At 50.8% G+C, this 25490-nt stretch overlaps 2 pseudogenes; both read right to left on the bottom strand.

Moving 5' to 3' along the window:
* Positions 1-7471: 7471 nt before the first annotated feature.
* On the bottom strand, positions 7472-7710 carry LOC139274300 (U2 spliceosomal RNA; annotated as a pseudogene).
* Positions 7711-7853: 143 nt separating this feature from the next.
* LOC139274331 (U2 spliceosomal RNA) lies at positions 7854-8084 on the bottom strand (annotated as a pseudogene).
* Positions 8085-25490: the final 17406 nt, after the last annotated feature.

Genomic DNA, 25490 nt, shown 5'->3' with positions numbered 1-25490 from the left:
CTCCAGCCCCTACACCCCTCCCTATCTCTGTAACCTCCTCCAGCCCCTACACCCCTCCCTATCTCTGTAACCTCCTCCAGCCCCTACAACACTCCCTATCTCTGTAACCTCCTCCAGCCCCTACATCCCTCCCTATCTCTGTAACCTCCTCCAGCCCCTACAACCCTCCCTATCTCTGTAACCTCCTCCAGCCCCTACAACACTCCCTATCTCTGTAACCTCCTCCAGCCCCTGCATCCCTCCCTATCTCTGTAACCTCCTCCAGCCCCTACAACCCTCCCTATCTCTGTAACCTCCTCCAGCCCCTACACCCCTCCCTATCTCTGTAACCTCCTCCAGCCCCTACATCCCTCCCTATCTCTGTAACCTCGTCCAGCCTCCACAATCCCTCTAGATGTCTGCACTCCTCAAATTCTGCCTTTTTGACCATCCCTGATTATAATCGCTCCACCATCGGTGTCCGGCCCTTCAGCTGCCTGGGCCCCGAGCTCTGGAACTCCTTCCCTGAACCTCTCCGCTTCTCTATCTCTCATTCCTCCTTTAAGATGCTCCTTAAAACCAACCCTTTGACCCAGCTTTTGGGCACCTGTCCAAATCTCTGCTTATGTGGCTCGGAGTCAAATATTTGTTTGGATAAATGCCTTGGGGCGTTTTACCATGATGCTGGCGCTGTTTAAACGCTAGTTGCTGTTGCCGTAAATACTTTGTGAAACTTTGACAAGGGACAGGGATTGCAAGGGTTAAATCCGATGCCCTGAATCATTCACGGCCTCCATTCTGGGAGTGCGGTGAATGGAAATTCTGAGTCCATTTGGCACTGACACCCTAACCAAACACTAAATAATTCCTGAACGATCAGGCTGTTGTACTGCTCATTAATTCATGACAGTGAAGGATGCAAATAAACTCCTTAATCAGACTCTGGAAACTGAGACATGTCCAACTCTGACCTTTCACCCTCTGGGACCAGGGGGTCACACCTAGCCCCCCCACCAGTTAGATAGGATGTGCGCCTCCTCCTTCTGATTGGGCGACTGGATGGTGGCAGTGGGTCAGACACAACAACAACTTTCATTTATATCGCACCTTCAAACATAGTGAAACATCCCGAAGGCTTTGGTGAGACCGCACCTGGAGTATTGTGTGCAGTTTTGGTCTCCTTAGCTAAGAAAGGATATACTCGCCATAGAGGGAGTGCAGCAAAGGTTCACCACACTGATTCCCGGGATGGCAGGACTGTCGTATGAGGAGAGATTGGGTTGACTAGGCCTGTATTCACTAGAGTTTAGAAGAATGAGAGGGGATCTCATTGAAACGTATAAACTTCTGACTGGGTTGGACAGACTGGTTGCGGGGAGGATGTTTCCCGGGGCTGGGAAGTCTAGAACAAGGGGTCACAGTCTCCGGATACGGGGAAGGAAATTTAGGACCGAGATGAGGAGAAATGTTTTCACTCAGAGGATGATGAACCTGTGGAATTCTCTACCACAGAAGGCTGTGGAGGCCAAGTCACTGAATATATTTAAGAGGGAGATGGACAGATTTCTAGAAACAAAAGGCATCAAGGGGTATGGGGAAAAAGCGGGAATATGGTGTTGAGATAGAGGATCAGCCATGATCATACTGAATGGCGGTGCAGGCTCGAAGGGCCGAATGGCCTACTACTGCTCCTATTTTTATAAGTTTCAAAGGAGCATTATGCAACAAAATATTCGACACCGAACCGTATAATGAAAAATTAGCGCGCGTGACCAAAATCTTGCTCAAAGAGTTAGGTTTTAAGGAGCAGCTTGAAGGAGGAAAGAGAGGTGGAGAGGTTTAGGGAGGGAGTTCCAGAGTTTGGGGCCTAGGCAACAGAAGGCCCGGACACCGATGGTGGAGCGATTATAATCAGGGATGGTCAAAAGGGAGGAATTAGAGGAGCGCAGACATCTCGGGGGGTTGTGGGGCTGGAGGAGATTACAGAGATAGGGAGAGGGGCGAGGGGCCATGGAGGGATTTGTAAACAAGGATGAGAATTTTGAACCAATGTAGGTCGGCGAGCACAGGAGGTGATAGGTGAGCGGGACTTGGTGCGGGTTAGGACACGGGGCAGTGAGCACAGGGGGTGATGGGTGAGCGGGACTCGGTGCGAGTTAGGACACGGGGCAGTGAGCACAGGGGGTGATGGGTGAGCGGGACTTGGTGCGGGTTAGGACACGGGGCAGTGAGCACAGGGGGTGATGGGTGAGCGGGACTTGGAGCGAGTTAGGACACGGGGGCAGTGAGCACAGGGGGTGATGGGTGAGCGGAGACTTGGTGCGAGTTAGGACACGGGGCAGCGAGCACAGGGGGTGATGGGTGAGCGATACTTGGTGTGGGTTAGGACACGGGGCAGTGAGCACAGGGGGTGATGGGTGAGTGGGACTTGGTGCAAGTTAGGACACGGGGCAGTGAGCACAGGGGGTGATGGGTGAGCGGGACTTGGTGCGGGTTAGGACACGGGGCAGTGAGCACAGGGGGTGATGGGTGAGCGGGACTTGGTGCGAGTTAGGACACGGGGCAGTGAGCACAGGGGGTGATGGGTGAGTGGGACTCGGTGCGGGTTAGGACACGGGGCAGTGAGCACAGGGGGTGATGGGTGAGCGGGACTTGGTGCGAGTTAGGACACGGGGCAGTGAGCACAGGGGGTGATGGGTGAGCGGAGACTTGGTGCGGGTTAGGACACGGGGCAGCCGAGTTTTGGATCACCTCGAGTTTACTTAGGGTAGAATGTCACCTTTCAATCTCTGGAACCCGAACCCTAAACTGAACCCAAATCCTAAGGCTATACCCTAACACGCCCAGTCTAATCGTACATCAGTGGGGAGCACTCTCGCCTCTCAGTCGGAAGGTTGTGGGTTCAAGTCCCACTCCAGGGACTTGAGCACACAAATCTAGGTTGACACACTCCAGTGCAGTGCTGAGGGAGCGCTGCACTGTCGGAGATGCCATATTTCGATGAGACGTTAGAACGAGGCCCCGTCTGCTCCCTCAGGTGGACATAAAAGATCCCATGGCACTATTTCGAAGAAGAGCAGGGGAATTATCCCCGGTGTCCTGGGCCAATATTTATCCCTCAATCAACATCACATAAAAACAGATGACCTGGTCATTATCACCTTGCTGTTTCTGGGAGCTTGCTGTGTGCAAATTGGCTGCCGCGTTTCCCACGTTACAACAGTGACTGCGCCCCAAAAGGCCTTCATTGGCCGTAAAGCGCTTTGAGATGTCCGGTGGTCGTGAACGGCGCTATATAAATGCAAGTCTTTCTTTCTAAATCCCGTAACCCTATCGCATAGCCCTACGCCTAACTTAAACTCTAACTCAACAAACGCTAAGCCGAAACCCTAAACCGAGCTAATAACCCTTTTACCCAACCCTACCTGAACTTCAGCCCACACAACCGTAACTCCTAACTAACAGGCCGGGCATGGAGCCTGGGCCTTTCTTGCTGGGGGGGGTGGGGCTCAGTTCCACACAAGTAGGGTAATTTACTTGACTGGTAGATTGAGTCACATCATCAAGGTCCAGGCCGACGATGGGAGCGTGGGCAGGTACAGCAGGAGCGACGAGGTCGGGGCGAAGGAGCGGCGAGAGATTGTGGAGGGACGTGATCGGGGCCCAGGAGAGGCGCGAGTTCGGGGCCCAGGAGAGGCGAGGGCCCAGGGGCAGCACGGGCCCAGCCCACACTGTGTACGATATGTGTGCGCACTGGGTCTGTGCAGCAGAGCAGGTCTCCAGTCGTCCTGGTTAACCCAGGCCGAGCTCTGTCAAGCCCCGTGCGGTGGCTGGTGTGCAACGGTCACCCCACGTTAAATAAATCCACCCACGGGCACCTTCCACCCTTCAGGATGTAGTTCGGGATCTGGAATATTAGGTCCTTCATTGAGACACCTGTGAACTCATCCCTTTTTTGGCCTGAAAGCAAGTCATCCTCGTTTCGAGGGACTGTCTATGGCGATGATGAGATTGAGTCACAACTGACTACGAGTCGGTGCCATTTTGTGTCATCCCTGAACCTAGTGTAGGGTACAAAGAACAATCAGAAATTCTCATGGAATGTTGGCCTTTATAACTAAAGGGCTGGAATATAAAGGGTCGGAAGTTTTGCTACAGCTGTACAAAGCCCTGTTTAGACCACACCTGGAGCACTGGGCACAGTTCTGGGTACCACACCATAGAGAGGGTACACTGGCCTTGGAGGGAGCGCAGCACGGATTCACCAGATTGTTACCGGGGCTTCAAGGGTTAGATTGTGAGGAGAGGCGACATAAACTAGGTTCATAGGCCATGGAATATCGAGCTTTAAAGAGTCATTTGATAAAGGTTGTTTAGGATTTTGAAAGGAATAGATAGGGTTAGACAGAGACTTTTTGCACTGGTGGGGGAGTCCCAGAATCATAGAATCAGAGAACAGTGCAGCACAGAAGGAGGCCATTCGGCCCATCGAGTCTGCGTAGGCTCTTTCAAAGAGCAATCCTGTTAGCCCCACTCACCCCTTCCTTTCCACACATCCCTGCTGTTATATATGTAAACTTGTATTTACTCTGTACAGCCACCAGAGGGCTCATCCCCTGGAGTCCCCAAGGGATCCCATAATCCCTTGGGAGCACAGTTATTTAAGGAGGCTTCCCAGGTTGGAGAGGCACTCTGGAGACCTGCAATAAAAGACTACGGTCACACTTTACTTTCAGTTCACAGTGTTCAGTCTGACTCTTTTTCCACACGCAACAACTGGCGACGAGATACAGATAGCGAATCCAAAAATGCAGAGAACAGTGGGCATCCTGGAGAAATTCTCGGAGGGAGATGATTGGGAAACTTTTGTGGAGCAACTCGACCAATACTTCGTGGCCAATGAGCTAGATGGGGAAGAGAGTGCTGCCAAACGAAGGGCGATCCTCCTCACCGTCTGTGGGGCACCAACGTATGGCCTCATGAAGAATCTGCTCACTCCAGTGAAACCCACGGAGAAATCGTACGACGATTTGTGCACACTGGTCCGAGAGCATTTGAACCCGAAGGAAAGCATTCTGATGGCGAGGTACCGGTTCTACACCTACAAAAGGTCTGAAGGCCAGGAAGTGGCGAGTTATGTCGCTGAGCTAAGACGCCTTGCAGGACATTGCGAATTTGAAGGACATTTGGAGCACATGCTCAGAGACTTTTTCGTACTTGGCATTGGCCACGAAACCATACTTCGCAAACTTTTGACGGTAGAGACCCCAGCCTTGAGTAAGGCCATAGCGATAGCCCAGGTGTTCATTGCCACCAGTGACAATATGAAGCAAATCTCTCAGCACACAAGTGCTGCTACAAGTACTGTGAACAAAGTGATGTTGTTTTCGAATCATAATGCACAGGGCAGGTCGCACATGCCTGCAGCTACACGTCCGCAGATGACTCAGAGTCCACCATCAAGGGTGATGAGTGCAAGGCCATTAACACCTTGTTAGCGCTGCGGGGGTGACCATTGTTTCCATTCATGCCGATTCAAAGAGTACGTTTGCAAGGGCTGTGGAACAATGGGACATCTCCAATGTATGTGCAGGTGAGCTGCAAAGCCTGTTAAACCTGAAAATCACCATGTTGCAGAGGAGGACAGATCCACAGAGGATCACGACGAACCAGAGCCTCAGACCGAGGAGGCAGAGGTACATGGGGTGCACACATTCACCACGAATTGTCCCCCGATAATGCTGAATGTTGAACTAAATGGACTCCCGGTGTCAATGGAGCTGGACACGGGCGTGAGCCAGTCCATCATGGGCAAAAAGACTTTCGAAAGGTTGTGGTGCAATAAGGCCTCAAGGCCAGTCTTAACTCCAGTTCGCACGAAACTAGGAACTTATACAAAAGAACTGATTTCTGTAATTGGCAGTGCTACCGTAAAGGTCTCCTACGATGGAGCGGTGCACAAGCTACCACCCTGGGTGGTACCGGGCGATGGTCCCACGCTGCTCAGCAGGAGCTGGCTGGGAAAGATACGCTGGAACTGGGACGACATCCGAGCGCTCTCGCCTGCTGACGACACTTTGTGTGCCCAGGTCTTATACAAATTTCCTTCACTGTTCGAACCAGGCATCAGGAAATTCCAAAAGTGCAGATCCACCTAATTCCGGGGGCGTGACCCATCCATCACAAGGCGAGAGCAGTACCCTACATGATGAGAGAAAGGGTAGAGATCGAGCTAGACCGGCTGCAAAGAGAGGGTATCATTTCACCGATTGAGTTCAACAAGTGGGCCAGCCCCATCGTCCCAATCCTCAAGGGAGATGGCACCATCAGAATCTGTGGCGATTACAAAGTAATCAATCGTTTCTCCCTGCAGGACCAATACCCACTACCAAAGGCCGACGACCTCTTTGCAATGCTGGCGGGAGGAAATACATTCACGAAGCTGGATCTGACTTCAGCCTACATGACGCAGGAACTGGAGGAATCATCGAAGGCCTTCACCTGCATCAACACGCACAAAGGTCTTTTTGTTTATAACAGATGCCCGTTTGGAATCCGATCAACGGTGGCGATATTCCAGATAAACATGGAAAGTTTACTGAAGTCAGACCCGCACACCTTGGTCTTCCAGGACGACATCTTGGTCACAGGTCAGAACACAGTCGAGCAGCTGCAGAACCTGGAGGAGGTTCTTGGTCGACTCAACTGCGTGGGGCTCAGGTTAAAACGCTCGAAGTGCATTTTCCTGGTGCCTGAAGTGGAGTTCTTGGGAAGGAGGATTGTAGCGGACGGCATCAGGCCCACCAATGCAAAGATGGAGGCAATCGAGAACGCACTGAGGCCACAGAAAGTGACGGAGCTGCGGTCGTTTCTGGGACTTCTGAACTACTTTGGTAACTTCTTACCGGGTCTCAGCACACTGTTAGAACCACTGCATGTCTTACTGCGAAAAGGGATGAATGGGTTTGGGGCAAAAGTCAAGAAAATGCCTTTGTAAAAATGAGAATATTGTTATGCTCAAACAAATTGCTTGTGTTGTATGATCCATGTAAGCGTTTGGTACTAGCATGTGATGCGTCGTCATATGGTGTCGGGTGTGTATTGCAACAAGCAAATGACTTTGGGAAACTACAACCGGTTGTTTATGCATCCAGGAGTCTGTCTAAGGCTGAGAGAGCCTACAGCATGATTGAGAAAGAAGCGTTAGCGTGTGTTTATGGGGTAAAGAAAATTCATCAATACCTGTTTGGGCTAAAATTCGAATGTGGAAACTGACCATAAGCCACTTATATCACTATTCTCAGAGAGTAAAGGGATAAATACCAATGCATTGGCCAGCATCCAGAGATGGGCACTCAGGTTTTTTTTTGGGTTTTTTTTGTTGAAATTCGTAGCCAATCGTTCCAATTCTTTGTCAAATCACAAACGCCAGAGGTCACCTTGCACACGCCAAGGATCACTCTGCGCCAATGCTCTTAGCCAAAAGGCCTAGAGCCACTGCACCGTTCCTGGAAGTACTGCAATACCAGGTTCGTGCCATGGAGGTGGATGGGTCAGGTCCCCCACACACCTCCGTGGAGGTGGATGGGTCAAGCCACCCCACCCACCTCCTGTTTCCAAAAAAGCAAGCATATACCTTCCTGATCCAGGGAGAACCACCCGGAGGTCATGGTGGCTACTCCCCTGTCAGGTCAGTTACGCATGATCTTAGCCAAAAGGCCGAGAAGCGATAGATGGGCACTCAGGTTTTTTTTTTTTTTTTTATAAATTCGTAGCCAATCGTTTCCAATTCTTTGTCAAGTCACAAACGCCAGAGGTCACCCTGCACCAGTCAAGGATCACTCTGCACCAATGCTCTTAGCCAAAAGGCCTAGAGCCACTGCACCATTCCTGGAAGTACTGCAATACCAGGTTCGTGCCATGGAGGTGGATGGGTCAGGTCCCCCACACACCTCCGTGGAGGTGGATGGGTCAAGCCATCCCACCCACCTCCTGTTTACAAAAATGTAAGCATATACCTTCCTGACCAGGGAGAAACCACCCGGAGGTCATGGTGGCTGGTCAGGTTAGTTATGCAGATCTTAGCCAAAAGGCCGAGAAGCGATGGGCACTCAGGTTGTCCGCATACAACTATGCCATCCGCCACAGGCCAGGCACAGAAAACTGCACCGATGCTCTCAGTAGGCTGCCATTGCCCACCACAGGGTGGAAATGGCACAGCCCGCAGATCTAGCCATGGTTATGGAAGTATTTGAGAGTGAGCAATCACCCGTCACTGCCCGGCAGATCAAAACCTGGACAAGCCAGGACCCCTTATTATCTCTAGTCAAAAGCTATGTGCTTCACGGGAGCTGGTCCAGTGTCACAGTGGAAATGCAGGAAGAGGTAAAGCCGTTCCAGTGGCGCAAAGATGAAATGTCTTTACAGGCAGACTGCCTTCTGTGGGGCAATTGAGCAGTGGTCCCCAAGAAGGGCAGAGACACCTTCATCAATGACCTCCACAGTACCCACCCAGGCATCATAATGATGAAAGCGATAGCCAGATCCCACGTGTGGTGGCCCGGTATCGATGCGGATTTAGAGTCGTGCGTTCACAGATGTAATACATGCTCGCAGTTCAGCAATGTACCCAGGGAGGCGCCACTATGCTTATGGTCTTGGCCCTCCAAACCATGGTTTAGGGTACACATCAACTATGCAGGCCCATTCTTGTGTAAAATGTTCCTTGTGGTTGTAGACACGTACTCCAAGTGGATTGAATGTGAGATAGTGTCGGCTAGCATGTCCACTGCCACTACTGAAAGCCTGCGGGCCATGTTTGCCACACACGGCTTACCCAATGTCCTGGTGAGTGACAACGGGCCATGTTTTACCAGTGCTGAGTTCAAAGAATTCATGACCTGTAACGGGATCAAACGTGTCACATCTGCCTCGTTTAAATCAGCGTCCAATGGTCAGGCAGAGAGAGCAGTGCAAACCATCAAGCAAGGCTTGAAGAGGGTAACTGAAGGCTCACTGCAGACTCGCCTATCCCGAGTCCTGCTTAGCTACCGCATGAGACCCCACTCACTCACTGGGATCCCACCTGCTGAAATGCTCATGAAAAGAGCACTTAAGACAAGGCTCTCGTTAGTTCACCCTGATCTACATGAACAGGTAGAGAGCAGGCGGCTTTAACAAAGTGCATACCATAATAGCGCAAATGTATCACGTGAGATTGAAGTCAATGATCCTGTATTTGTATTAAATTATGGACAAGGTCCCAAGTGGCTTCCCGGCACTGTCGTGGCCAAAGAGGGGAGCAGGGTGATTCGGGTCAAACTTTCAAATGGACTAATTCACCGGAAACACTTGGACCAAATCAAACTCAGATTCACGGACTACCCTGAGCAACCCACCTTGGACCCTACCTTTTTTGATCCCCCAACTTACACATCAGTGGCAACCGGCACCACGGTTGACCACGAAGCAGAACCCATCATCCACAGCAGCCCAGCAGGACCCAACACACCAGGCAGCCCAGCAAGGCCAGCTGCACAGCAGCCCAGCGAGGGCCCAACAAATGATTCAACAACACCAGCCTTCACACCAAGACGATCAACCAGGGAAAGACGGGCCCCAGATCGACTCACATTGTAAATAGTTACACTATTGACTTTGGGGGAGAGTGTTGTTATATATGTGAACTTGTATTTACTCTGTACAGCCACCAGAGGGCTCATCCCTGGGAGTCCCAAGGGATCCCATAATTTAAGGAGGTCTCACAAGTTGGAGAGACACTCTGGAGACCTGCAATAAAAGACTAAGGTCACACTTTACTTTGAGCTCACAGTGTTCAGTCTGACTCTTTCTCCATACACAACACCTGCAATTTATCTCCTTCAGGTATTTGATCATCATCATAGACAATCCCCCGGAATCGAGGAAGACTTGCTTCCACTCTTAACATGAGTCCTTAGGTGGCTGAACAGTCCAATACGAGAACCACAGTCCCTGTCACAGGTGGGACAGAGAGACGTTGAGGGTAAGGGAGGGTGGGACTGGTTTGCAGCACGCTCCTTCCGCTGCCTGCGCTTGGTTTCTGCATGCTCTCGGCGATGAGATTTGAAGAGCTCAGCGCCCTCCCAGATGCACTTCCTCCGCTTAGGGCGGTCTTTGGCCAGGGACTCCCAGGTGTCAGTGGGGATGTTGCACTTTACCAGGGAGGCTTTGAGGGTGTCCCTGTAACGTTTCCTCTGCCCGCCTTTGGCTCGCTTGCCATGACGGAGTTCCGAGTAGAGCGCTTGCTTTGGGAGTCCAGTGTCTGGGGCATGCGGACAATGTGGCCTGCCCAGTGGAGCTGGTCGAGTGTGGTCAGTGCTTCGATGCTGGGGATGTTGGCCTGGTCGAGGACGCTAACGTTGGTGCGTCTGTCCTCCCAGGGGATATACCGGATCTTGCGGAGACATCGTTGGTGGTATTTCTCCAGTGACTTGAGCTGTCTGCTGTACATGGTCCACGTCTCTGAGCCATACAGGAGGGCGGCTATTACTACAGCCCTGTAGACCATGAGCTCGGTGGTAGGTTTGAGGGCCTGGTCTTCAAACACTCTTTTCCTCAGGCGGCCGAAGGCTGCACTGGCGCACTGGAGGCGGTGTTGGATCTGGTGGTCAATGCCTGCCCTTGTTGATAAGAGACTCCCGAGGTTTGGGGAATGGTCCCCGGTGTCCAGGGCCGCGCCGTGGACCTTGCTGACTGGGGGGCAGTGCTGTGCGGCGGGGACAGGCTGCTGGAGGACCTTTGTCTTACGGATGTTTAGCGTAAGGCCCCAGCTCTCGGCCGCCTCGGTAAATACGCCGACTATGTCCTGGAGTTCAGCCTCTGTATGTGCGCAGACCAGGCGTCGCCTGCGTACTGTAGCTCGAACCTTCCTCGCCGCCATGCTCCACCTCACATTTGTCAAGCTCCCCGCTGGAGTGGAACTAAACCACAGAACCAGTGGGGAAGCTGTTCCACCTTCGCCGTCTCCAGGCCAGGTCCAACCTCTGTCGGTATTTATCCAATCCCCTTTTGAATGCTACTATTGAATCTGCATCCGCCACCTGATGAAGCAGTGTGTTCCAAACCCTAACCACTCGTTGTGTAAACAAGTTTCCCTGGTGTTGCCTCTGGGTTTTTTTTGGCCAACCACCTTAAATCTGTGCCCACTGGATATCGACGCTTCGCACATCGTCAGCTGTCTCTCTTCATTTACACTATTCAACCCCGTCAATGATTTTGAACATCTCTATCAAATCTCCTCTCAGCCTTCTGTGAACACAAGAACATAAGAAATAGGAGCAGGAGTGGGCCATACGGCCCCCTCGAGCCTGCTCCGCCATTTAATAAGATCGTGGCTGATCTGATCATGGACTCGGCTCCACTTCCCCGCCCGCTCCCCAGAACCCTTGACTCCCTTATCGCTCAAAAATCTGTCCATCTCCGCCTTAAATATATTCAATGACCCAGCCTCCACAGCTCTCTGGGGCAGAGAATTCCACAGATTTACAACCCCTCTGACGGAAGAAATTCCTTTTTAATTTCCGTCTTCAATGGGCGACCCCTTATTCTGAAACTATGCCCCCTAGTTCAAGATTCCCCCACAGGGGGCAACATTCTCTCTGCATCCACCCTGTCAGGGCCCCTCAGAATCTTACATGTTTCAATAAGATAGCCGCTCATTTTCCTAAACTCCGATGAGTACAGGGAGTACATTTCTTGCCCAACCTGAGATGGCCCCCGAGGGCACTCGGGGATGGGCAAGAAATGCTGGCCTTGCCAGCGACGCCCACATCTCTTTAACAAATTAAAAATAAGATATCGAGAATGAACCCACCCTTTCCTTTTGTCCAGTGACAAAAATAATTTCATCACAATGAATGGTATGTTTGCCTTTATTACAAAGGGATTGAAGAATAAGAGGGAGGAAGGTTAAGTGCAAATTGTATCGGGCCCTGGTGAGATCGCACCTGGAGTATTGTGTACAGTTTTGGTCTCTTTACCTAAGGCGTTATGTCACCATCATCATCATCATCATCACAGGCGGTCCCTCAAACGAGGATGACTTGCTTCCACATGTTTTATACATGCAGACTGTAGATATACTCTCTGTGTAGTTGCATAAGATGGAGACTTGTTCACCTGATGTACGATCAATGAGGTTTAAACTGTGTCTATGGTATGCTGGCACCACTAGAGGGTGCAACTGGTGGAGACCGGGGGGGTTTCCTGCCCTGGTGGCAGGGGCAGTAAAATGGGTAGCCACCATGCGGCTGCCTCACTCTGGAGTTACAAATAAAGGACCAAGGTCACTACAGTTTGAGTACAACACATTGCCTCATGGAGTCATTCATAAGCACGTTACAGACATGACAGAAGGAAGGATATACTTGCCTAAGATGGGAATGCAACAAAGGTTCACCAGACTGATTCCTGGGATGGTGATGGTGGAGGGAGGTGGGGGGGGGGGGGTGCGGGCGGGGGGGGGATTGTCCTATGAGGAGAGATTGAGTAGACTAGGCCTATATTCCCTAGAGTTTAGAGGCGATCTCATTTGAAACATATAAAATTGTCAATGAGCTTGACAGGGTAGATGCGGGGAGGATGTTTCCCCCGGGCTGGGAAGTCTAGAACCAGGAGTGTCAGTCTCAGGATAAGGGGTCGGCCATTTAGGACTGAGATGAGGAGAAATTTCTTCATTCGGAGGCTGGTGAACCTTTGGAATTCTCTGCCCCAGAGAGCGGTGGAGGTTCAGTCGTTGAGTATATTCAAGACTGGGATTGATAGCACTAAGGGAATCTTGTGTTCTTATGAAACTCTGTGGCAATATACACGAATATATACCCGCCAAAAGGCTGAGGTCCACATGTACACTGAGCGAATCAAGGGATATGGGGAGTTGAGGTCGAAGGTCAGCCGTGATCTTATTGAAAGAAAGAAAGACTTACTAGAAACATAGAAATTAGGTGCAGGAGTAGGCCATTTGGCCCTTCGAGCCTGCACCACCATTCAATAAGATCATGGCTGATCATTCCCTCAGTACCCCTTTCCTGCTTTCTCTCCATACCCCTTGATCCCTTTAGCCATAAGGGCCATATCTAACTCCCTCTTGAATATATCCAATGAACTGGCATCAACAACTCTCTGCGGCAGGGAATTCCGCAGGTTAACAACTTTCTGAGTGAAGAAGTTTCTCCTCATCTCAGTCCTAAGTGGCCTACCCCTTATCCTAAGACTGTGTTCCCTGGTTCTGGACTTCCCCAACATCGGGAACATTCTTCCCGCATCTAACCTGTCCCGTCCCGTCAGAATCTTATATGTTTCTCTGAGATCCCCTCTCATCCTTCTAAACTCCAGTGTATAAAGGCCCAGTTGATCAAGTCTCTCCTCATATGTCAGTCCAGCCATCCCGGGAATCAGTCTGGTGAACCTTCACTGCACTCCCTCAACAGCAAGAATGTCCTTCCTCAGATTAGGAGACAAAAACTGAACACAATATTCCAGGAGAGGCCTCACCAAGGCCCTGTACAACTGCAGTAAGACCTCCCTGCTCCTATACTCAAATCCCCTAGTTATGAAGGCCGACATACCATTTGCCTTCTTCACCGCCTGCTGTACCTGCATGCTAACTTTCAGTGACTGATGAACCATGACACCCAGGTCTTGTTGCACCTCCCCTTTTCCTAATCTGCCGCCATTCAGATAATATTCTGCCTTCGTGTTTTTGCCCCCAAAGTGGATAACCTCACATTTATCCACATTATACTGCATCTGCCATGCATTTGCCCACTCACCTAACCTGTCCAAGTCACCCTGCAGCCTCTTAGCGTCCCCCTCACAGCTCACACCGCCACCCAGTTTAGTGTCATCTGCAAACTTGGAGATATTACACTCAATTCCATCATCTAAATCATTAATGTATATTGTAAATAGCTGGGGTCCCAGCACTGAGCCCTGCGGCACTCCACTAGTCACTGCCTACCATTCTGAAAAGGACCCGTTTATCCCAACTCTCTGCCTCCTGTCTGCCAACCAGTTCTCTATCCACATCAGTACATTACCTCCAATACCAAGTGCTTTGATTTTGCACACCAATCTCTTGTGTGGGACCTTGTCAAAAGCCTTTTGAAAGTCCAAATACACGACATCCACTGGTTCTCCCTTGTCCACTCTACTAGTTACATCCTCAAAAAATTCCAGAAGATTTGTCAAGCATGATTTCCCTTTCATAAATCCATGCTGACTTGGACCAATCCTGTCACCGCTTTCCAAATACACTGCTATTTCATCTTTAATAATTGATTCCAACATTTTCCCCACTACTGATGTCAGACTAACTGGTCTATAATTACCCCTTTTCTCTCTCCCTCCTTTTTTAAAAAGTGGTGTTACATTAGCAACCCTCCAGTCCATAGGAACTGATCCAGAGTCGATAGACTGTTGGAAAATGATCACCAATGCATCCACTATTTCTAGGGACACTTCCTTAAGTAATCTGGGATGTCGACTATCAGGCCCTGGGGATTTAATCGCCTTCAATCCCATCAATTTCCCTAACACAATTTCCCGCCTAATAAGGATATCCTTCACTTCCTCCTTCTCACTAGACCCTTGGTCCCCTAGTACTTCCGGAAGGTTATTTGTATCTTCCTTCGTGAAGACAGAACCAAAGTATTTGTTCAATTGGTCTGCCATTTCTTTGTTCCCCATTATAAATTCATCCGAATCTGACTGCAAGGGACCTATGTTTATCTTCACCAATTTTTTTCTCTTCACATATCTATAGAAGCTTTGCAGTCAGTTTTTATGTTCCCGGCAAGCTTCCTCTTGTACTCTATTTCCCCCCTCTTAATTAAACTCTTTGTCCTCCTCTGCTGAACTCAAAATTTCTCCCAGTCCTCAGGTTTGCTGCTTTTTCGGGCTAATTAAAATGCCTCTTCCTTGGATTTAACACTATCCTTAATTTCCCTTGTTAGCCACGGTTGAGCCACCTTCCCCGTTTTATTTTTACTCCAGACAGGGATGTACGATTGTTGAAGTTCATCCACATGATCTTTAAAGGTTTGCAATTGTCTATTCACCGTCAACCCTTTAAGTATCATTTGCCAGTCTATTCTAGCCAATTCGCGCCTCATACCGTTAGTTCAGGACCCTAATTTCTGAATTAACTTTGTCACTCTCCATCGTAATAAAGAATTCTACCATATTATGGTCACTCTTCCCCAAGGGGCCTCGCACAACAAGATTGCTAATTAGTCCCTTCTCATTAAACATCACCCAGTCAAGGATGGCCAGCTCACTGGTTGGTTCCTCGACATATTGGTCTAGAAAACCATCCCTAATACACTCCAGGAAATCCTCCTCCACCGCATTGCTACCAGTTAGGTTAGCCTAATCAATATGTGGATTAAAGTCGCCCATGATTACTGCTGTACCTTTATTGCACACATCCCTTATTTCTTGTTTGATGCTGTCCCCAACCTCACTACTACTATTTGGAGGTCTGTACACAACACCCACTAGCGTTCTCTGCCCTTTGATATTCCGTAGCTCCACCCATACCGATTCCACATCATCCAGGCTAATGTCCTTTCTTACTATTCCTCTTTAACCAGCAATGCCACCCCACCTACTTTTCCTTTCTGTCTATCCTTCCTAAATGCTAAATACCCCTGGATGTTGAGTTCCCAGCCTTGGTCACCCTGGAGCCATGTCTCCGTGATGCCAATCACATCATATCCATTAACTGCTATCTGCGCAGTTAATTCGTCCATCTTATTCCGAATACTCCTCGCATTGAGGCACAGAGCCTTCAGGCTTGCCTGAACACACTTTGCCCCTTTAGAATTTTGCTGTAACGTGGCCCTTTTTGTTTTTTGCCTTGGGTTTCTCTGCTCTCCACTTTTACTATTCTCCTTTCTATCTTTTGCTTTTGACTCCATTTTATTTCCCTCTGTCTCCCTGCATAGGTTCCCATCCCCCTGCCATATTAGTTTAACTCCTCTGCAACAGCACTAGCAAACACTCCCCCGAGGACATTGGTTCCAGTCCTGCCCAGGTGCAGACCGTCCGGTTTGTATTGGTCCCACCTCCCCCAGAACCGCTTCCAATGTCCCAGGAATTTGAATCCCTCCCTTCTGCACTACTGCTCAAGCCACGTATTCATCTGAGCTATCCTGCGATTCCTACTCTGACTAGCACGTGGCACTGGTAGCAATCCTGAGATTACTACTTTTGAGGTCCTACTTTTTAATTTAACTCCTAGCTCCTTAAATTCGTCTCGTAGGACCTCATCCTGTCTTTTACCTATGTCATTGGTACCAATGTGCACCACGATAACTGGCTGATCTCCCTCCCTTTTCAGAATGCCCTGCACCCGCTCCGAGACATCCTTGACCCTTGCACCAGGGAGGCAACATACCTTCCTGGAGTCTCGGTTGCGGCCGCAGAAACGCCTATCTATTCCCCTTACAATCGAATTCCTTATCACTATAGCTCTCCCACTCTTTTTCCTGCCCTCCTGTGCAGCAGAGCCAGCCATGGTGCCATGAACTTGGCTGCTGCTGCCCTCCCCTGATGAGTCATCCCCCTCAACTGTACTCAAAGCGGTGTATCTGTTTTGCAGGGGGATGACCACAGGGGACCCCTGCACTACCTTCCTTGCACTGCTCTTCCTGTTGGTCTTCCATTCCCTATCTGGCTGTGTACCCTTCACCTGCGGTGTGACCAACTCGCTAAACGTGCTATTCACGTCATTCTCAGCATCGTGGATGCTCCAGAGTGAATCCACCCGCAGCTCCAGTGCCGCAACGCGGACCGTCAGGAGCTGCAGGCAGATGCACTTCCCCGCTCACGTAGTCGTCAGGGACACCGGAAGCGTCCCTGACTTCCCACATAGTACAGGAGGAGCCTTTATATAGCGCCTCTCACGACCATCGGATGCCTCAAAGCGCTTTACAGCCAACGAGGTACTTTTGGGGCGCAGTCGGTGTTGTAATGTGGGGAACGCGGCGGCCAATTTGCGCACAGCAAGCTCCCACACACAGCAATGTGATAATGACCCCGATCATCTGCTTATGTTGATTGAGGAATAAATGTGGGCCCCCAGGACACCGGGGATAACTCCCCTGCTCTTCTTCGAAATAGTGGCCATGGGATCTTTTACATCCACCCGAGAGAGCAGGCGGGGCCTCGGTTTAACGAAAGAATTGAATAGCCGAGCAGGCTCATGGCCCAAACAGCCGACTCCTGCTCTTATTTCTTACATTCTCTCGTAACAAGATACACAATCGTTTCAGCTTTGCAATTATAATTAGAGAGGGTTTGCGATTCCATTCGGTGGCTTAGGTTACACTAGATGCCTGTAATTAACACGCAGGTGGTTTTCTGCAAAGTAATGCACCCGACAGCACCCAGCTCTACCTCAAATCCACCTCTCCTGACCCCCTCCCAGCATCTCCATGTTGTCCCAACAAAACCTTGCCTTGAGACAGCACATTTAAATGAGTAAAACGTCTGTAATGCATGTATGCCTGGGTTTACCTGCCACCAGGGGGAGCGACCGTCGGAGGTCATTGGGCCACAGACACACACACACGTGCAGCCCTTGTATTTCAAGAAAGCCTCCGTGTTTAATCCTCACTTTGAGAGCTAATGAAGTGGAGTCAGGTCGCACCTGATTGAGTTCACGGTCCTAAGCCCGACTGAGTTATTGCATACGCAACATTTGGCGACGAGGCACTATACGAACTTTCAAACACCATACAAAAAGAAAAATGAGCACCGTTGGAATCCTGGAGCGATTCGTGGAGGGAGAAGACTGGGAGGATTTTCCGGATCGCCTCGACCAGTACTTGGTGGCCAACAAGATGGATGAAGACGCTGACGCAGTTAGACGCCAGGGCGGCTTTCCTCACGGGTTTGTGGTCCAAAAATCTATGGCCTCATAAAGAATCTGCTCTCACCTGCACGTCCAACGGAAAAGACCTGTGAGGAATTGTGTGTGCTCTGATTCGGGAGTAGCTCAAACCTAAAGAAGGCATCGTTATCTCGAGATAACGCTTTTACCAGCATGTTCGTCCTGAGGGCCGGGACGTGGCGGAACTTGTTGCCGACCTGAGACGTCTCGCTGGGCCGTGTAAGTCTGGAACCGCGTTGGGAGACATGCTGCGCGACGCCTTTGTAGTAGGCCTGAACCGCGAGGTGATTCTGCGGAAGCTGCTGGCTGCAGGAGGCGCTGGATCTGAGCTGGGCCATCACGATCGCCCAGGCTTGCCTGACCACGGTCGATAGTACAAAGCAGATATCCTCGCAGAGTCGGACCTCCGCCACAAGTACTGTGCACCAGAGCTGCACCTGGCAGGGCCTACCCGACTGTGTTTGCGAAACCTGTAGCTGCTCGCAGTCCGCCATTGGGCGCGAATCCGATTTCACCCTGTCGGCGTTGTGGGGGCAACCGTCGGCCTCATCGGTGCCGTTTCAGGCAGTATATTAGTAGAGGCTGTGCGAGAATGGGGCACCTTCAGCGGATGTGCCCGCAGCTCAGCAAGCCTGCTGCGACACACCACACGTGGATGGTAATGATCGATCCGGAGCGGATCCGGCAATGCAACCCGAGATACCCGAGGAGGAAGTGTATAGTGTACATTCGTTCCTGACAAAGAGCCAACCGATAGTGATTGAAATAAAATTGAACGGCGTGCCGGTATCTGTGGAATTAGACACGGGTGCGAGTCAGTCAACTATGAGCCAGAGGACTTTCGAAAAGCTGTGGGACACCAAGGCCGTGAAACCCAAGCTGAGTCCAGTCAATGCAAAATTGCGTACCTGCACCAAAGAGCTCATACCAGCGATTGGCAGTGCAGCAGTCAAGGTGTCGTACGAGGGGTGGATCATGATCTACCGCTGTGGATCGTTCCAGGCAATGGTCCAACGCTGTTCGGCAGGAGTTGGCTCGAAAAAATAAAGTGGAACTGGAACAATATTAAAGCTTTGTCATCGGTGGATGATGCCCCATGTGCTCAAATGCTGAGCAAGTTCCCCTCGCTGTTTGAACCGGGCATCGGCAACTTCACGGGAGCCACGGTGCAGATCCACCTAGGCTCAGATGCAAGACCCGTCCATCACAAAGCCCGGGCGGTCCCGTACATGATGAGGGAGAAGGTCGAAATCGAACTGGACAGACTCCAATGTGAAGGGATCATATCACAGATCAAATTTAATGAATGGGCTAGTCCCATTGTTCCTGTGCTGAAGAGTGGCGGCACTGTCAGGATTTGTGGAGACTACAAGGTGACGATCAACCGAGTTTCAAAACAGGATCAGTACCCGTTACCAAAGGCTGATGACCTGTTTGCAACGTTAGCCAGGGGAAAATCGTTCACCAAATTGGATCTGATGCCGGTCTATATGACACAGGAGCTTGTCGAATCGTCGAAGAAATTACGTGCATCAATACGCATAAAGGGCTGTTCATTTACAACAGGTGTCCTTTCGGAATTCGCTCGGCTGCAGCCGTATTTCAGAGAAACATGGAGAGTTCACATTGGAGTCTGTCCAGTTCAATTTCGACCTTCTCCATCATCGTGTACAGGACTGCCCAGGCTTTGGGATGGACGAGTCTTGCATCCCTAGAATTGTGGTGTTCCAAGGCGACATTCTGGTCACAGGTCGTGACACCGCCGAACACCTGCACAACCTGGAAGAGGTTCTACGTCGACTGGGCAAAGTGGGGCTCAGGCTGAAACATTCAAAGTGCGCCTTTGTGGCACTGGAAGTCGAATTCCTGGGAAGGAAGTTTGCTGCAGACGGCGTCAGGCCTACGGAAACAGAGGCCATCAAAAATGTACCCAGCCCCCAGAATGTGATGGAGCTGCATTCGTTCCTTGGTCGTCTCAACTACTTGGGTAATTTCTCATCTAAATTGAGCACATTATTAGAGCCACTGCACATGCTGCTCAGAAAAGGCGACAACTGGGTTTGGGGTGTGTCTCAAGGCAGGGCTTTAGAAAAGGCTAGAAATCTGCTTTGTTCCACCAAATTGCTGGTACATTATGATCCGTGCAAGCGTTTAGTATTGGCCTGTGACGCTTCATCACATGGGGTTGGTTGCGTGCTCCGACAATCCAATGAGTCGGGCAAACTCCAACCCGTTGCGTACGCGTCGAGAATCATGTCTGAAGCGGAAAGAGCCGACGGCATGGTAGAGAAAGAAGCTTTAGCCTGCGTATATGGGGATAAAAAAGATGCACCAGTATCTGTTTGGGCTTCGTTTCGAGCTTGAAACCGATCACATGCCGCTCATATCTTTGTTTTCCGAGCATAGGGGTATCAATACCAACGCGTCGTCCCGCACCTGCCTATGGTTATGTCATTCGCCGTAGACCTGGCACCGAGAATTGTGCCGATGCATTGAGCCGTTTACCGTTGCCCACGCCGGAGGTGGAAACGCCACAGCTCGCAGACCTACTGTCGGTCATGGATTGCCTTTGAGAGTGAAGGGGTCGCCTGTCACTGCTCAACAAGTTAGGACCTGGACCAGCCAGGATCCGATCTTATCGGTTGTGAAACGTTGTGTCCTTAGTGGTGAATTGGTCGGCCATTCCCAGGGAAGTGTGTGATGAGACCAAACCTTACAACCGTCGCAAAGACGAACTACCCATTCACTCTGATTGTTTGCTATGGGGTAATCGCGTTGTTATGCCCAAGAAAGGCAGGGAGAGATTTGTACGGGATTCACACCGTGCCCACCCCGGTGTTGTGATGATGAAGGCCATTGCCAGGTCTCACATTTGGTGGCCTGGCATTGACTCTGATTTGGAGTCGTGTGTGCATCAGCGCAACACTTGCATGCAGTTAAGCAATGCACCAGTGGGATCCCCGCTAAGTCTGTGGTCGTGGCCATCCAAACCGTGGTCGAGGATCCACATCGACTGTGCGGGTCCTTTCCTGGGCAAAATGTTTTTGGTGGATGCGTATTCCAAATGGATAGAAAGTGTAATCATGTCATCCAACACATCCACAGCCACCATTGAGAGCCTTCGTGCCATGTTCGCCACTCATGGTCAGCCCGACATCGTTGTGAGCGACAACGGATCGTGCTTCACGAGTTTGGAGTTTCAAGAGTTTATGAGACTCAATGGTATCAAGCACGTAAGGTCAGCACCATTCAAACCCGCGTCCAATGGTCAAGTGGTGCAGGCCGTCCAAACCATCAAACAGAGCCTGAAATGTGTAACTCACGGTTCTTTGTAGACTCGCTTGTCCCGCATACTGTTTAGTTACAGGACGAGACCCCAGACGCTTACCGGGTCCCCCTGCTGAACTGTTGATGAAGAGAGGTCTCAAGACCAGGCTCTCTCTTGTCCACCCTGATCTTAACCATCACGTCGAAAACAGACGTCAACATCAGCAGTGGTATCATGATCGCACTGCCGTGAATCGCGACATCTCTATTAATGATCCTGTGTGTATGTGCTAAATTATGGTCAAGACCCCAAGTGGGTCACTGGCACTGTTACGGCCAAGGAGGGTAACAGGGTGCTTATTGTCAGGCTCACTAATGGGCAAACATGCAGGAGGCACATTGATCAGACGAAATTGTGGCACACAGACGAACCGGAACAGCTTGAAGACACCATCAATGACCAACCAATTCATATTCAACCATCAGAAGACCCTGCAGTTGTCAATGAATCTGGACCTTCAATCCCCGACATGGACACTGCCACTCCCATTAGATCAGCTACCCAGCCTCAAGTCATGAATGACTCGGAGAGCTCACCCAGATCTGGAATTGACCTGAGACGATGAACTAGGGAGCAGAAAGCCACGGACCGTCTCAATTTGTAAATAGGACCAATACCAAGATCTTGGGGGGGGAATGAAATGTTGCGTATGCAATAACTCAAGCTTAGTACCGTGAACTCAATCAGTTGCGACCTGACTCTACTTTATTAGCTCTGAAAGTGAGGATTAAACATTATACAAGGGCTGCACGTGTGTGTCTGTGGCCCAATGACCTCCGACGATCGCTCCCCCTGGTGGCAGGTAAACCCAGGCATACATACATGACAGGCGTCCCAACGCAATTCACAGGAGCAATTATCAAACACAATTTAACACCGAGTTTCCGAAGGAGATAGGGCAGGTGATCAAAAGCTTGCTCAAAGAGTCAGGTTTTCAGCAGCATCTTACAGGAGCAGACAGAGAGGTGGGGAGATTGTGGGAGGGAATTCCAGAGCTGAAGGTACAGCCGCCAATGGTGGAGCGTTTAAAATCAGGGAATGCTCAAAAAGGCCAGATTTGCAGCAGTGCAGTGATCTCAGAGGGTCGTAGGGGCTGGAGGAAGTTACAGAGATAGGGAGGGTTGTAGGGGCTGGAGGAGGTTACAGAGATAGGGAGGGGTGTAGGGGCTGGAGGAGGTTACAGAGATAGGGAGGGGTGTAGGGGCTGGAGGAGGTTACAGAGATAGGGAGGGGTGTAGGGGCTGGAGGAGGTTACAGAGATAGGGAGGGTTGTAGGGGCTGGAGGAGGTTACAGGGATAGGGAGGGTTGTAGGGGCTGGAGGAGGTTACAGATATAGGGAGGGTTGTAGGGGCTGGAGGAGGTTACAGAGATAGGGAGGGTCGTAGGGGCTGGAGGGGGTTACAGAGATAGGGAGGGTTGCAGGGCTGGAGGAGGTTACAGAGATAGGGAGGGTTATAGGGGCTGGAGGAGGTTATAAAGATAGGGAGGGTTGTAGGGGTTGGAGGGGGTTACAGAGATAGGGAGGGTTGCAGGGCTGGAGGAGGTTACAGAGATAGGGAGGGGTGTAGGGGCTGGAGGAGGTTACAGGGATAGGGAGGGGTGTAGGGGCTGGAGGAGGTTACAGAGTTGGGGAGGGTTGTAGGGGCTGGAGGAGGTTACAGAGATAGAGAGGAGTGTAAGGGCTGGAGGAGGTTACAGAGATAGGGAGGGTGTAAGGGCTGGAGGAGGTTACAGAGATAGGGAGGGTTGTAGGGCTGGAGGAGGTTACAGAGATAGGGAGGGGTGTAGGGGCTGGAGGAGGTTACAGAGATAGGGAGGGGTGTAGGGGCTGGAGGAGGTTACAGAGATAGGGAGGGGTGTAGGGGCTGGAGGAGGTTACAGAGATAGGGAGGGTTGTAGGGGCTGGAGGAGGTTACAGGGATAGGGAGGGGTGTAGGGGCTGGAGGAGGTTACAGAGATAGGGAGGGTTGTAGGGGCTGGAGGAGGTTACAGGGATAGGGAGGGGTGTAGGGGCTGGAGGAGGTTACAGGGATAGGGAGGGTTGTAGGGGCTGGAGGAGGTTACAGTGATAGGGAGGGTTGTAGGGGCTGGAGGAGGTTACAGGGATAGGGAGGGGTGTAGGGGCTGGAGGAGGTTACAGAGATAGGGAGGGTTGTAGGGGCTGGAGGAGGTTACAGGGATAGGGAGGGTTGTAGGGGCTGGAGGAGGTTACAGAGATAGGGAGTGTTGTAGGGGCTGGAGGAGGTTACAGAGATAGGGAGGGGTGTAGGGGCTGGAGGAGGTTACAGAGATAGGGAGGTGTATAGGGGCTGGAGGAGGTTACAGGGATAGGGAGGCGTGTAGGGGCTGGAGGAGGTTACAGAGATAGGGAGGGTTGTAGGGGCTGGAGGAGGTTACAGAGATAGGGAGTGTTGTAGGGGCTGGAGGAGGTTACAGAGATAGGGAGGGGTGTAGGGGCTGGAGGAGGTTACAGAGATAGGGAGGTGTATAGGGGCTGGAGGAGGTTACAGGGATAGGGAGGCGTGTAGGGGCTGGAGGAGGTTACAGGGATAGGATGCCAATGTCAGTCAGCGAGTGCAGCGAGGGCTGATGAGTGACCAGGACTCGGTGCGAGTTGGGATACGGGGGTCTGCAGGAGTTTGCGATGAGCTGAAGTTTGAGGAGGATTGAAGGTAAGAGTGCGGCCAAGGGGTGCATTGGAATAGTCTGGTGGGAAGATGAAGCTGCAGCAGTTACCGACACATTGATCCTGTTGGGGAGGATTAGTTGGATAATCTCCTTAGCTCCAATCTACATCCCTGTTGCATCAGTGCAAGATGTGGGCACCAGTGTTTTATGTGTAAAGCCCAACGTAATGCTTTGAACATCAGATTTAAAATCTGCAGCCCGTCTACATATTAACCCCGCGCTCGGACTGTCATCACACAAGCTGGTCTCCGCCAACATTCTGCAGAGAGCCGTCACACTTTTCGATAGAATTACAAGGCAAGGAGATACATATTAAATGGTAGGTCACTGAGAAGTGTAGAGGAACAAAGGGGCCTTGGAGTATAGGTACCCCAAAGGTAGCGGGCCAGGTAGATAAGGTGGTTAATATAGAAACTTAGAAACATAGAAACAGAGAAAATAGGTGCAGGAGCAGGCCATTCGGCCCTTCTAGCCTGCACCGCCATTCAATGAGTTCATGGCTGAACATTCAACTTCAGTACCCCATTCCTGCTTTCTCGCCATACCCCTTGATTCCCCGAGTAGTAAGGACTTCATCTAACTCCTTTTTGAATATATTTAGTGAATTGGCCTCAACAACTTTCTGTGGTAGAGAATTCCACAGGTTCACCACTCTCTGGGTGAAGAAGTTTCTCCTCATCTCGGTCCTAAATGGCTTACCCCTTATCCTTAGACTGTGACCCCTGGTTCTGGACTTCCCCAACATTGGGAACATTCTTCCTGCATCCGGAATGCTTGCCTTTCTTAGTCGAGGAACAGAATACAAGAGCAGGGAGGTTATGCTTGAACTGTATAAAACATTATAGGCAGCCCCTCGAAATCGAGGAAGACTTGCTTCCGCTCTAAAAGTGAGCTCTCAGGTGACTGAATAGTCCAATACGGGAATTACAGTCTCTGTCACAGGTGGGGCAGACAGGTGTTGAAGGAAATGGAGGGTGGGGAGTCTGGTTTGCCGCACGCTCCTTCCACTGCCTGCGCCTTGTTTTTCTGCATGCTCTCGGCGATGAAACACTGGTCAGGCCACAGCTGGAGTACTGCGTGCAGTTCTGGTCACCACATTACAGGAAGGATGTGATTGCACTGGAGAGGGTGCAGAGGAGATTTACGAGGATGTTGCCTGGACTGGAGAATTTTAGCGATGAGGAAAGATTGGATAGGCTGGGTCTGTTTTCTTTGGTACAGAGGAGGCTGAGGGGAGACCTGATTGAGGTGTATAAAATGATGAGGGGCCTGGACAGAGTGGATAGGACAGACCTGTTTCCCTTGGCAGAGGGGTCAACAACCAGGGGGCATAGATTTAAAGTAATTGTGGGGATGTTTAGAGGGGATTTGAGGGGAAATGTCTTCACCCAGAGGGTGGTGGGGGTCTGGAACTCACGGCCCGAAAGGGTGGTAGAGGCAGAAACCCTCACCACATTTAAAAAGTACCTGGATGTGCTGTAACCTACAGGGCTACGGACCGAGAGCTGGAAAGTGGGATTAGGCTGGGTAGCTCTTGGTCGGCCGGCGCGGACACGATG

Source organism: Pristiophorus japonicus, chromosome 9 (assembly GCF_044704955.1).
Source record: "Pristiophorus japonicus isolate sPriJap1 chromosome 9, sPriJap1.hap1, whole genome shotgun sequence".
Classification (NCBI taxonomy): Eukaryota; Metazoa; Chordata; class Chondrichthyes; family Pristiophoridae; genus Pristiophorus; species Pristiophorus japonicus.
The sequence above is the reverse complement of the archived record's forward strand: the minus strand, read 5'-3'. Positions and strand labels throughout refer to the sequence as shown.